Source organism: Podarcis bocagei (assembly GCF_964188305.1).
Source record: "Podarcis bocagei genome assembly, chromosome: 12".
NCBI lineage: Eukaryota > Metazoa > Chordata > Lepidosauria > Squamata > Lacertidae > Podarcis > Podarcis bocagei.
This window is the reverse complement of record NC_138137.1, coordinates 4,153,203-4,167,963: the sequence shown is the minus strand read 5'-3', so window position 1 is coordinate 4,167,963 and position 14,761 is coordinate 4,153,203. Positions and strand designations below refer to the sequence as shown.

At 43.6% G+C, this 14,761-nt stretch overlaps 2 long non-coding RNA genes across 3 annotated transcripts; one reads left to right on the top strand and one right to left on the bottom strand.

The window, feature by feature from the left end:
* Nucleotides 1-734: 734 nt before the first annotated feature.
* LOC308569474 lies at nt 735-14,007 on the bottom strand. 2 transcript variants are annotated; one of them, XR_014000738.1, is made up of 4 exons: nt 13,956-14,007; nt 4,565-4,680; nt 1,334-1,422; nt 735-1,218 (listed from the first exon to the last, which is right to left on the bottom strand). It is a non-coding gene; the product is annotated as an uncharacterized lncRNA (long non-coding RNA). The 2 variants fall into 2 exon arrangements; XR_014000739.1 differs by lacking the exons at nt 1,334-1,422; nt 13,956-14,007 and having other exon boundaries at nt 4,565-4,835.
* On the top strand, nt 1,999-4,761 carry LOC308569475. Its single transcript, XR_014000740.1, has 3 exons — nt 1,999-2,132; nt 3,453-3,497; nt 4,539-4,761. It is a non-coding gene; the product is annotated as an uncharacterized lncRNA (long non-coding RNA).
* Nucleotides 14,008-14,761: the final 754 nt, after the last annotated feature.

The window sequence follows — 14,761 nt, the reverse complement described above, 5'->3', positions numbered from 1 at the left end:
GAAACAGAATGGCTAAGCGAAAGAACGAAAAGCACTTTCTCTGACCCTTTTGTCCTCAGCTGCAAGGGGAACAAATACAGGCTGCCTTTATTGTCAGCCATGTCACACGCTGGCATAGCGGCACAAGCAAAAAAATATCAGGGCAAAAGCATTCCTTGATTGATGCAGCTGACTAAAAAAATGAAAGAGAAAAGGGGGGGGGAACCAACTACCTGGGATTGTCACACTCTTCCAAATTTTCACACTGTTACTACAGAAGCATTTTATTTTAAACCAAAGGTCTGTTTGCAGAAAAGAAGAGAAGAAAGATTTAATGCATTTCTTTCCTTTTGTATAGGAGAAATAAATATTTCCCACTATGGTTCTTTTCAAAAAGGAAGTGGAAGCCTTCACTTTAAAACTGCTTTAAGCTACAGGGATTGTACCAGAAATAGAAATAGACAATAGAAAGCAGGGCAGTAGGGCTTTAGTCTCGCCCCAACCCCCCACCACGATGGTAGAAACTGGTCACCCTCCAATGAAGGCCACACAAGCTATAGACTGCACCATTTCCATTGCAGAGTTGTTGGGGGGGGTTTGGGGGGTGTCTTGCATCTTCAAATACTTATCCATCCCCAAAACAACCCTATACAAAAAAACAAAACAAACCACACTACCAGGTCAGGAAGAGGGCTTATGTGCTAATCCTCTTCCTAATGTGTTAGTTGTTTATGTGCAAGAAATTTGTTGTCTGATGGGGGAGTATTCAAATACTTTATTCAAAGACCTGCAGTCTGGCATTGTACAATCCAGGAAGCGTTGGATCATGTGTTTATGCTGTATTTTAGATTGGCTGCTAGCTACTGTCTTGATGACTAGCCCCTTACATACAGTAAGCCATCTGGTTAAAGAGATGCCTTTTTGGCTGAGAAAGGTGTTTGAGACAGTATATCTGGTTTGCTCATTCAAGAGTTGTGCTAACATATGCTACAGCATAAGCTTGAGGAACAGCCACCCAACGTCAGGGCCAAAGGGGGAAAATCTGTTGACATTGCATTTCCATCACATGTTTGTTGTTAACAATATGTCATGCTAACTGCACGATTAATCATACTGAGGTATCAAATCAAGACAAATTTGCATTTTGTATGGGCTAACAACAGTTTAAACGGGCTGAGTCAAAGGCTGGCTTCTTTCCAGAAATGTAGAACTCTCCAAAACAAAATCTATAACCAGGTCCTGCAACAAAAGAAAATGGGTTCTAGCACTCTGATTCAACATAGAAACTCTGATTCAATATAGAAATAATTAATGTAGATGCACTGTTTTCTGTTGCTTCCCACTCCCTACGCACTGGAGGTAGACAAATGTTGTCCCCATCTTCAAAAAGGGGGGAAAGGTAACTACCGACCGGTGAGCTTGACATCGATATGAGGGAAGGTCCTAGAACAGATAATTCAACAGTCCATCTGTGAGCATTTAGAAAAGGATGTTGTGTTTACTAAGACCCAGCATGGGTTTCTCAAAAATAAGTCATGCCAGACCAATCTGATTCCTTTTTTTGATGGAATTACAAACTTGGTGGATTAGGGAAATGCTGTGGACACAGTGTATCTTGATTTCAGTAAGGCTTTTGACGAAGTCCCCCATAATATTCTCACGAGGAAGATGGTGAAATGTGGGTTGAACGAGGTAACTGTTAGGTGGATTTGTAGCTGGTTGACTGACTGAACCCAAAGAGGACTCATTAATGGCTCCTTGTCATCCTGGAAAAAAGTGTCAAATGAGTTGGCCCTTTCCTAAACCTTTTCCAACTCTACGGTATCCTTTCTGAGGTGAGGCAACCAGAACTGTACACAATACTCCAAATGTGATCGCACCATAGATTTGTATAACGGCATTATGACATCAGCCGTTTTACTTTCATTTGCTGTCATAATGAACGCTGGAATGGAATTTGCCCTTTTCACGGCTGCCGCGCATTGAGTAGGGTTGGCAGGGTCAGGCTGTTTTCATAGAGAATGATTTCCATGCGTAACCTGTGGCAGGAAGTCTGTCCAATCTGCAGAGACCCCCTTAAGAGCCCCTGTGCCTTCCTCTTTTGGTACCCACTGCATCCACATGTGGGGGTTCACTTTACTAGCAGGGAGAAGGTAACCACGTCAAGACCTGCCTCTGTGGCACAATCACCAGCTGGTGGGCCAGAAACCAGGCATTCAGCTCTGTTACAACTGGCAAGCACTGAGGAGTTAGAACTCCAATAAGCGAGAGCCATTTAAATGCTCTACAGTAGGGGTAGCCCATCCCAATTTCCCCTGAGAGAAAACAGGAAGGTCTGCCCCCTGCTACCCCCCCCCAAGTGGCAAAGATGTGGGGGCACCCTTGAGATTCTGCTGCCAGAAGCGGCTGCTTGGCAGACTGTGGCTGGCAGTTCTGAAGGGGCAAAGTGAAGCAACTTCTACTCCCTTTCACTGAAACTATTTTCCGCACACAGACATCGACTTTAGGTTTTGTTAATTATTATAGCATTTGCTGTGTTTATGCTGCTTAGGATTCACTGAAGCAATGCGGCAAGCAGTTTAGGGTTGCCATATTTTGCAGAGCAAAAAAGATCGCTATCACAACTCTCATTTTTTAAAAAAGAGGACGTGTCCTGGAAAAAGAGGCAACCCTAAGTAATATGGCCAAAGAGACAATCTAGAGCATAGCAATCCTGAAAGAACAAATAAATGTAACAGTTATGTAGCAGCTAAATGTTGGACAGGAATTGTATTTTATGGTCTTTTTGTGAATTGAAATTTTGGTTGATTAATCATATTAAGTTGCAGCAAACTAATTTCTACTCAAAGTAAAAGGTAAAGGTAAAGGGACCCCTGACCTTTAGGTCCAGTCGCGGACAACTCTGGGGTTGCAGCACTCATCTCGCTTTATTGGCCGAGGGAGCCGGCATTTGTCCGCAGACAGCTTCCGGGTCATGTGGCCAACATGACTAAGCCGCTTCTGGCGAACCAGAGCAGTGCACGGAAACACCGTTTACCTTCCCACTGGAGCGGTACCTATTTATTTACTTGCACTTTGATGTGCTTTCGAACTGCTAGGTTGGCAGGAGCAGGGGCTGAACAATGGGAGCTCACCCCGTCGCGGGGATTCAAACCACCGACCTTCCGATCAGCAAGCCCTAGGCTCTGTGGTTTAACCCACAGCGCCACCTGCATCCCTTTCTACTCAAAGTAGACTCCTTTAAATTAATGGGCCTGTTAAATAGGTCCATTAATGTCTGTGGGTCTGCTCCAAATATGACTATCATGGAATGCAGCCCATTAAATTTAACTGATTAATTACTATATTAATAACATAGGGAGGCCTAATCCCCAACACTGAACCCATTTTGATGCCAAATTAAGATCTTGCTTTTCAGAGCAGCCTTTGACAGGGACTGAAGGCTCTTTTAGTTGCTTCATATTCTCTTTTAGGGTTGTTTCCCCCTTTCTTGATCTGGTGCTATCTCAATTTTGATGGTAAGATTACTTACCTGCTTTATGCTGTTCTGTGTTTTTACTGTCATAATGTGATGTTGTTTTGGTTTGTAAACTGCTCAGATTTATTTTAAAGAAGAATGGGCCATTTATATTACTATTTCACAATAAGCAGTAATTAAAACTGTGATCCTTTGCATATTTATTCAGAAATTGTTGCACATATGTGTAGGATTGCACCCTAATTCTGCATATTAATAAAACAGGTCTCAAACGGGAGGGGAAATCTATCTTTGGTTAGATTTATGCCTGAGCCTTGCATCTGCAGGCTTCGCTTTTGAGCTCCCCCTCCTTCCTCACTTCTTGGCTTCTAAGGGTCTGTCTTCCTCCTATCCTGGTGCCACAGTTTCACAGTTTGGAAGTCATAGGAAATATGGTTGCCTGTAATTTAAGACTTCCTGGGTCAAATATGGCAAGCACAGAGTCCACTGTGCACAGGCACACAAGATTTATGTGTATCTTGATTTATTACACCAAGATGCGCACATCCAAACCAGGCCTTTGTTTGGAACTGTGGCACATACATGTTCCAGAAGGCATTGGTGTGTTGTTTTACAATAAATTTTATTTATTGAATTTCCAAATTTTACACATTTTTAGCGTTTTAGAAGAGGCATTCCATCCTGTGAGAGAGATTAAGAATGCTTCTTCTAAAACTAGTTGCACTGAAATAATTAATTTTGTCAAAAGAAAAAAGAAAAATCCACTTCCACATTAACCGGGGTGCCTTTTTTAAACGTCAAAAGCTTTTGAACTGCGTGACGTTAAGTATCTTCGACAATGCCATTCGACAATGCTTCGACAAACACCATATTAAGAATCCCTTGCCAAAAGTATTAATCAATTAAAGATATTTTTATTTCCAAAGGGCTAGTGTTTTAGATTATTTTCTTTTGCCCTGTGTGTGATAACAGCTAAACATATAAAGAATGCTTTGTAGTATCTAAATGAAAAGTGCTATAAAAAGCACAACGTGTTTCCTAAACCCCTCCAGACTTCTTGCATCTTTTTTCAAGAAGCAAGGCTGGAACAAAGAAGCACAAAGTTACCTTGAGGAGCAGAGGAACGAGACGAGAGCCACACCGGGACGGCAGCTGGCATTCTCGTTTGCTGTCATTAGCTTGGATCACATGTCCGTACGGGGAGAATCGTTTTCTAATTCTTACTGGGAAGAGGAGAAAGCCGGAAGAGAGAGGGCATTCATTCTGCACCATTCAGAAAAGACCTTAAAGACCTTTTTATTATGCTGCTGTCTTCGGGGAGTTTGCTGCGAGAGTCCGATTTCAACTGTGATATCCTAACTAGTGATGGAAAACAAGGTTTTGAATAAGTACTCCCCCATCTTGCACATACAGGGAGAGGGAGAGAGAAAGGTCTAATTTTAAGGTTAAATAGTATTCTACTCTTTCCAAGAGTAAGCACATTTTAGGGAATTAAGCCATTCTGAGCTTCAAAACTCCAGCAGGATCAACCAGAGAGGTCTTGGTCCTGCAATGGCAATATGCAGTGCTTTTTTTCCTTAAAAATGTTTAGGGGTACTTTCATTTTGACTCAAGAAAATCACCATTTTATAGTTCAAATCGGGGAAAATAAATACAGTTAATGGACAAAAGTACAAAGATTCACAAAATTTTTAGGGGTGTGGGTAGCCCTGAGTCGCCCCAGAAAAAAAAGCACTGGCAATATGATGGTCACAGTGAGGCAGCGTGATCCACTATAGGCAAAGCACAGCCAAGCAAAGCAAATATGAATAATCCTTGTCTTACGGTATGTTGAAAAACTGATCTACTGAGCAACAGCACAAATGGATAACTGCTTTCTTGCAGAACCAGCTACAGTCAAAGGCGTACCTAGGAGTTAGCAAAATTAGCCCCCGCTGGGGGTGCGCAAAATCACCTCTCAGACTACGGAGTGTACGGCGTATTTGGCGTGTGTTGATGTGCTGCCACTGTTGTGGTGAGCTCAAATGCAAGAGAAGTTTCCGTCCATCTCACACCACAGCACAGAAAGCATTATTTCGCCCTCACCTCACTCTCCCTCCGGATGCTTTCAGTACTTGGGTCATGTAAAATGTAGTAATTTCTAACGTGGCTGTTGTGGTAAAGTGACCCTGGCTTCAGTGAGCAGTCAGCCACGCACAGGGCCAACTTTAGGCTACATGAGTTGGCTAAAATGAATTTAATCCTGCCTGAGTGGAATCAAATATTGTTATCTTGAGGTGGAAAATCCAGAGGGGGTCCTTGATGTTTTATTAAAAACAAATAAAAATAAGGCACTGCCACTCTCTAATAGTAACCCGTAATCTTGCCACCTGAAGTCAATGCCTTTAGCTCCTGAAAAGGTCAGCTCCATCAAGCTGCATTTGGGCTAAATCACCTGATATTTTGGGTGGATGATCTCTTGTAATACAGAAACTAGAAAAATGTGAAGAAACTTTAAAAGGCATAACGTAGATCATCACCAATCTTTCTTTCCCCTCGCTCTGGGACAAAATGGCAGGCCTGGGGAGGACAGATCCTGAACAACAGGAGGATTATTACAAATTCTTCATTTTCTGAGTGAGATAGTCAACTTAGCCGGACTCAGATAGTAGGTTCAGATGTAATGCAATGGCTTAGTCTTCGGCAGCACAGCAGGAGCAGAGGAGAAGTGAAGTGGTTTCAATTTTTACTCTGGAAACCCAAACATTAGCTTCTTGCCAGTAAGCCATGGTTTCACATGTTTCATGGAGGGACTGGGACAGAAACTTGTGTATCCCAGGATGTGCTTCTCCCTTACTCCTGCTTCCTGGATTGTTCAAAACTATTTTCAAAATACAGATACTTCTCTTCCCCCCCCCCGCCCCGCCCCCAGCTGAGGGCAGCATCCTAGACCTATTTCCTCCAAAGTGTCAAACTGAACCAAGACTACACAAATATACACAATAATAAATCAGCACAGCTTTTGAGTCCGCACCTCCAAACACTGAACAAATTTGTGGGTTGGCCCATTTCTTGCACCTCTGCCTTTCCAGATGTGTCAGACCATCTCTCTCTCACCCTCTGCTCCCCACCCTTCTCTCACTAGATCACTTTTCCTTAAAAGCTTAAGAGCAGTGCAGAACAACATGCCAGTGGACGAGATCATGTGACAGATTACATGTTGCATGGAATTCTCCGGCCGCTGCTGCTGCAGTATCTCTGATCTACTGCCTTTTAGCAAAAGCTTGAGACAAAACACAGTGTTTAGAATGAAATACAGGAGGGAAATAGAAATAAAACAGGAGTGACAGAAGAGCACTCATTCACTGTGGGGCTTAGCATAATATTTTATGTGATCTCAATCAGTTCTACAGGGTTTCCCCTTAAAAGGCCATTATGATACATTAATTGTGATTTCTGGCACTGTGCCAGTATAGTCCTCTCCACTTTTTCAAATTCCTGAATATAGCAGATGTGTGTCAGTGTAAAACCAACCTTTAATAAAGGCATTGGGCAGCAGCCTTTGGCTACAGAATTTCATGTCTTGTTGGTGATTCTGAAGCAGTTTCCCTTTTGATATCCCAAATATTTTTATATTCCAGATCCTAAATAAGAAATGCCCAGGACCCAGTTCTGCCTGTGAGCTGTGCCGGCAGACCTCGCGAAGGCTGCTAAAGAGAAAGTTGTGCAAGTAATCTGACCTGCAGGCTACCTGGAAAATTTGCCAAGGAATGTTTTGGGAGAGAAGAAACGGCTTTCCATTTAGCAATGCAGGCTGGCGCTGCTCCAAGCGATGTTAAGCGAAGCTAACTTAGCACACACTTACAGTGAAATCCCCACCAAATTTCAACTAAAGCAAAAGTGAACTTTGATGTTTTGCTGTGGTGAAACATTATTTATACAAGGCATTTACATTTTAATTTTCTTTTTTTAAAAATGTACTAGATGGCTTCCGGTCACAGACCAGAACTGTAAAATAAGGTAAAGCCGCACCAGTTGTGCCACCCTAAAACCACCTCTACCCCTCCCCAACTGTGCCTTCAGATTATCTGGATTGAACAATTTTTTGAAGCTCTCATTCATATTGACCTCAAGCAGCTGTTCATAATTTCCTCGAGCCCCACTTCCATCAAATGAAAAAGACAAAGGGGGCCAGGTACTAAGCTCTCAATGACGCCACTTCTGACAGATAGTTCCTGGTTTCTTAATGAAGAGGATCCCCTGGCCTGACCACCTTGCAGAAATGATGCCAGGGTGACCAAGACAGATTGATATGGCTCTAGATAATCAACATCATCCAAAAATGTCCAGAGTTGAATTGCTGCTACCTACTTGAACAACATAGGTCACAATCCAAACCTCTTCTTTGCCCCCACTGGTGAGGCCACCCTCACCCCCACAGCCGTGCTGCCCATGGTGAGCAGGGTGGAAGGTGGGGGAGGGGCAGCAAGATAAGTGAGCTAGTGCAATTGGGCCTAGGCTGGGCCCGATGCACCAGCAGCGAGCCTGGCTCAAGCCTGCCCACACCCAGCTTCAGGGTCTTCTGCTTGCTGCTGCTGGGGACTATCCTGCCAACGGCACTCCCACCCTCCTGCATGTCTGATGGATGGAGGGGAGTGTTACGCCAACCGCCACTCTGTTGACGGGGGCTAGCGGGAAGAGCCAGGCAGAGGGGGGACAGGTCCCCCAAATCCCCAGACCCCCCCCCCAGCCTGGCACGAGGGGAGGGGAGTTGCTCTGTTAGAAAGGAAAGGTTTGTGTCTAGTCAGACGTTAGAACATATTCTATTAGATGACTACTAAGAATATTTTATTTCAGCAAGCTACTCAGACGTGTAAGTTAGTAAATTATGTACACCTTAGTATTGTGATTATTTACAGCTTTCTAAGCAAACAGATAAATAAATAAAAACCCTCAGTGTCCAAGGAGAGCATTTTTAAGGATTGGTCACATGGAGTCATAGAATTGGAAGGTACCTGTAGTGGTTGGGAGTTACTCGTGCGTAATCCTGCCCCGTTTGGGCATTAGATTGCCTGGTTAAACCCTTCTGACTGCACAGCCCATCTCAGCATGGCTGCCCTTAGTCACTCGTAGAATCTGTCTGTGGGCGTTTCTTAAAGCGCTGCCAACATAAGAGTTGTTTGACGCCCACTCGTCTCCGCCTCTCACTGTGCGGGAGTCTCCTGCGCAGGGTGGGCGTGGGTAGCGGGGTGCTTGGGCTCTCCTCGCTAACTTCCAACGAAGAGTCCTGGAGCCCCTGCACCTCCCTGTCCCATTGCTCTCCTGGATCACGGGTGTTACACTTATTCCCTTCCCCTTCTTCCCAGCTGAGTCTCCCCCTAGCGCTGGGACCTTCTCCTGCAGAATCAGAGACCCTCTCCTTCTGCCGTGCCTCTGATGTCAGTTCCCTGACAGTACCCTGGGTCATCTAGTCCAACCCCCTGCAACGCAGGAATCTTAAGTAAAGCATCCAACCTCTGCTTTAAAACTTCCAGTGGAGGAGAGACCATTCCACTTGTCAAACAGCTCTTACTGTCAGAACGTTCTTCCTGATGTTTGGTTGGAATCTCCTTTCTTGTAACTTGAAGCCATTGGTACAGGTCCCATCCCTCCACAGCAGGAGAAAACAAGCTTGTTCCTTCTTCCATTTTACAACCCTTTATCATGATGGCTATGATATCTGCTCTCAGTCTTCTCTTTTCCAGACGAAACCTACTCAGCTCTTTCAACTCTTCTTCATAAGGCTTGGTTTCTGTCTCCTTCAAGCTGGCCAAGGCTACTTCCTTAAAAAAGAAGAAAAAGATATTAATTACCTCCTGTTCCCAACCATTTAATCCCCAAGAAGAAAGCATTAAGCAACCAATGGTAAGACAAACCTCTTGGAGCGCCTTATCCACATCCTGAGGCTTCAGCAACCAAAATCCAATGTAACATAGACTGATCTCTGAAGATATTCGGAACCTGACCTGCATTCACATCTGGGACAGATGTGACTTTATCCTCAGGTGCTTAGCAAAAATCACAGTGGGCTCAAGGAAAGTCAAAACAATGTATAAGAGTCAACAGATTTTTCTTTGTGCTTAGAAAACAACAATCTGACCCTTTTCCCAAACTTTCAGAAAACACCCACCAAAGGAAAGGTGAGTCCTACAGCAAAAGCAAAGCATGCTAGCATGAAATGACACTGTGATACCATGCTGTAACCTGAAGAGGATAGTCCTCCATTTGCCCTTGTTTCTGTAGTGGTTCATCAACATGCAGCAACATCACCAGGCAGACCAGAAGATTTCTGGTTTGAATCCCAGCTGATCTTTACAAAGACATTTATTTTCTGAAGCTCTTTACTAGTTGGACTCTTCCCAAATATTTATGCAATATAGACAGATCTGATGGTACCCAAAGCATTTGTGTGTCTCTGAATGTGCGCACACCATCTTGCCAGGACTATTAAGACATTATAATGGTGAGTGCATATAACCAACTTGTGCAGGTAAATATCACTAAGAAGAACAATGGTTAATCTTTTCTTATTAAAAAGACACCTCCACATGGAAGGTTGACAGGCATCTGTGTGGAATTCTGCCACTGCAAACTAACACGGCATTGACTGTGGTTGTACACTGTATCTTGATTTCACCTAATGTGGGGCACGTTTAATGGAATAGAAGAATTACAGGGGAATGTCATCCTGTTGTGGCATCTCCTTGAAAAGAACATATCCAGAGTTGCCACCAAAGCTTGCTCACATTATCTTGGAGTTCTGGTTGGGGAAGAAATCAATGTAATTGCTTGACTGGGAAAACAAAGGAAGTACATGCATGTGAAGTGGTGATGTTACAGTCCTCCTTGCAGATACTTGAAACCACAAATATTATGTCCGTCCCTTCTCCATCTTTTCTGAAAAGGATGTTTGGCATGATTTCCTGTAAGCTGGTTGACTTTTTAGCTCATGTATGAATCTTAAGTTGTTGTTTTTAAAAAATTATTCTTCCATTTAAAACTTGCCAAAGATTCAGAAACACAAGTAAAGCACTAGTCGAAAAAGAGACAAAACTTCCTTTGCAGAACCAGGAGCAAGAATCCTTCAAGTGTCAGCCTTATCAGAAAATCCAGGGAGCTTATCAGGCAATATCCATCCAGATTGATTTCTTTAATAATAAAAGCTTTTCTAAACTTCTTCTCCTTAGGCTGAAAGTTTGATATCATTGCAGGGCATTTCCAAGGAAGAAGGAATGACTTAATCATTCCACAAGATGTAAATCAGTTTCAGTAATTATCATAGTAGATGTTTGGCTCATGCATTCTTCCTGGCAAAAAAAATACCATGTCCTATAAATTCTACAGTACTGTAACATCAAAGCAGGAGCAGTGGAAATGCAGATTTGGAAAAGATGCTGATATGTAGGGTAGATATTTGATCTTAAAAGATTTCTTGAGAAAGACCCATCCTCCTAGGGATCTCAAAAGTATTGTGTGATGCTCTCTCTATAGCTAGCAAAAAAAAAAAACACCTCCAAAAGCTTTGGACAAAGCTACAAGGAGATCAGGATTGAAGATAGTTAATCACTTTGACAGAGGCACTGTATATTTTTTGGGAATAATGCTTCATGGCAGAATCATGAGCATCCACAGAGGAGGGGGGGGGAAGCAGTTGCCACCCCCAGATTATCACAACCCCTAGCTTTCTTTTTTCTTTTTAAAAATAGCAAGTTTGTTAGCATTTGTAGAACCTGAGATGTGAGACAAAATGTGCAGGGACAAGTCTCCTCATTTGTTTTATGAGAGACCAGCCTGTTCCATTGCTTACTGTATTTACTCTGCCCGCAGCCTGCTTCTGGAAAAATTCCTCCCAATGCCCATGAACAGACGGCCTCATTCTAGCGGAGCTGAGTTCAAGGCATTTTACTACAGTGTTGCAGCACTTCAGTTTCTGTAAATACTCATTTTCTTTTCAGGCAGCAATCAATTCCTGCATCACCATTTCATGGTCAAAGGAGTGAGAACCAGGTCCAAAGACAAGGGTAGCTAAAATGGTGAGTGGTTGCAACGACCGGCTGCAGATTATGGTGCAGGAGCAACACCGGCCTCTGCCGCCACTGACCACCAGTAAATCCATGGGAGAGCTTTTCAGGAGACAGAGAGATCCGCACCCTTCCTGCTGAGCTCTTGCAAGAGGTCACTGCTGCTGCTGCCTCCTCCTCTTTCATCTTCTGGGTTGCTGGCGAACGGGAGAGGAAAGAGGGGCATCTTTTCTGGCTTTGCAGTGCCTCCCCCACCCCATTATTCTGGACTTTGTCAAATAAAAAAAGCTCTTTCATTGAGACACCTCAAGGGCGGGAGGGAGTTTTCATGCTGTGGGGGGAGGTTGGGAGTGCAAATAAATCGCTCCTGCTTAAGGAAGGCGTCTCAAGCATCCTGCTGCTCCCAGGAGCACTGAGTTGGATCCAGACAGTTTGTTGACTTAACAGGAAGTTAAGGCAGGACCAACGTGTCTCATTGATTTCAGTGGGACGTAAGTATATAAAAACCCTTAACAACTGTGAGATCCCCTTGACCCATACACGCCCATTTGACAGCTTCCGTCTGCGGAACTGGCACGGTTGCCAGTCCTACATGATACTTGTTCTGCATTTGTAAAAAAACAATAACAATCTTTTAGTGTGGCAGCACACACTCTTGAGAACTCCTTGCTATTGACATCAGGCAGGTGCCTTTGCTGTACCATTTTTGGAGTCTGCTTAAAACATGTTTGTTTAGACAGGCCTACCTAGACATGTGGCGCTGTGGTCTAAACCACTGAGCCTCTTGGGTTAAGAAGGTCGGCAGTTCAAATCCCCGCAATGGGGTGAGCTCCTGTTGCTTGGTCCCAGCTCCTGCCAACCTAGCAGTTCAAAAGCTTCGTCAAAGTGCAAGTAGATAAATAGGTACCACTCCGGCAGGAAGGTAAACGGTGTTTCCGTGTGCTGCTCTGGTTCACCAGAAGCGGCTTAGTCATGCTGGCCACATGACCCGGAAAAATGTCTGCGGACAAACGCTGGCTCCCTTGGCCTGTAAAGCGAGATGAGCGCCGCAACACCTTTTACCCAGATATGTGAAACACTGACATGTGCTTTAATCTGTTTTTAGTTTATTGTTGATTTTAATTCTTTTTGAAATGTTTTATATAGTTGTTGCTGGTTTTTTACTAAAAATTTTAATCTTTTAGTCTTTTGTGCACTGCTTTGTTTGTTTTTTGTCAGTCAGCCAGTCCAACCAGTATATGAATTTTATGGAATAATTAAAAAAAAAAAACTGTTGTGGAAGGTTACATTTATCTGTCTTCTCACTAGGTGTAATGTATTATATGTAAGTGGGGAATGTGTCTTTGCAAGGATGGGGGGAGGACACACCACAATTTGCCATTGCTTCCTAAAATCTCCCCCCACCCTGCCCAGCCTCTTGTGACCCCCCCAGGTCCTGCTCACTGCCCCACTATCTGTAGGAGTACGTAGGAGCTGCCACAGCTATTGATTGATTGATCGACTTTATATACTGTCCTACACCCGGAGGTATAGGGTAAAAAGATCACAGTACAGTGGTACCTCGGGTTAAGTACTTAATTTGTTCCGGAGGTACCACTGTATATAAAATAAAAATAAAAGCAATAACCCAATAATACTCCCCCCCCCAAAAAAGAGCCACATTTTAAAAGGTATGTGATGTTGATCAGGTCAACCAAAGGCCTGGTTAAAAAGGAACGTTTTTGCCTGGCGCCTAAAGGTGTACAATGAAGGCGCCAGGCGAACTTCCCTGGGGAGAGCATTCCACAAGTGGGGAGCCACTTCAGAGAAGGCTCTCATGTTGCCACAGTCCGGACCATTAAAAAGGAGAGAAGGGGCAAAATATTCCTTTCTTCTTCTACCAGTTGATCTGCTCTCAAGAATGAAGCAGTTTTGAAAATAATTAGACTATTAAGATGTCCAGTGTTGGCACCACCTGCCAATACCGAGTTTATTAAACTCAAATCAAATCTGAAGGGGGAGATAAATCCCTCCAAAGTTATCAGCAAGCATGAAAAGGAACAGCAATTGGAGAATTAATATTTGTCTTCAGAGACACAAGGGAGGTTGGATAATTATCTGCGTGGCATTTCCATGACTCTGCAGGCGAACACACACAACACTTAACCTTGGTGAACAATCAGGCCCCATCAGGGTACTTGTTGTGTTATAATAATTGTTCTCCTCAGGTATATTATCAGACAGTGATCACAAGGCCAAGTGCATTTTGTTACCTGAGAAGTGTGATTATGGTTCAACAAGGCATGCCCTGTTGAGTCTTACTGCAATTATACAATCTCTTGTCAGTAGCCTGGGGAAAAGAAAAAAAGTGATACATTTACAGGCTATGGGGGCTGAAGATCTCACGCCTGCTGCTAAGGTATATTAGTACCCAATCAGATGGCTAAAGCACCAGTTGGATTTACACACATGCAGCTTACCTTTATGGCAGAATAGCATCGCAAACAGCTCCCTCCACACAGCCTGCTGTTTGTCCGGGCCTACCAGTTGGGATTGCGACAGGAAACTTGCAGGACTGCCAAGTATTTTTCTAAGATAAAATGGATGGTGTTTAACTCCAAAGGCCATGCAGTGATTTGAAACTACACCTGATTCATATAGGCCCAGCAAAATTCAGTAAACTGCACCATTCAGCTCTAGCAGTGAACTCAGTTGGTGAGTGCTGGCGGAAACTGAGTCAAAAGAAGGGTCACTAAGAACCATTCAGAAATGCGAAGGCAAGTTCTGCATGTGTAGCAAGTGCTTCAGGTCCAAAATTTACAAGTGGGACCTGCACCGAAGAGTTGCACTGTGGACTCAGCTATATGGCTGCAAATAAAATGTTTTAAGTGTGTTGCAAAGCGCATTATACAAATGTGACACTGGGTGGCGATGGTGAGCTATGGCAAATTCAATATATTTTTCAACCTTCCTTCACAATGTTTTTTATGTGTGTCTGGATTCCACCTGTGCCATCACCTTCTAACAGGAGTGCTTCTGTTCAAGGTTCCAGCCAGCCATTCCTTCTAAGCAGAGCATTGAGTCCTCTGTCCCTCCGCTGCCACGCTTTCCAGTTCTCTATTGCGACTGACAGGCAACGTTCTTTGGCTCGTGAGAAGACATGGTGGCTTAACTGTATCACATGTGCTGGAACAGCACCAAAAAATGTCAAAAAAAAAAGGTTTTGTATTGGATTGAGATATAGTTGTCCAAGGAAATTAAATGAAACAAAAGTTTCTAAAGATAG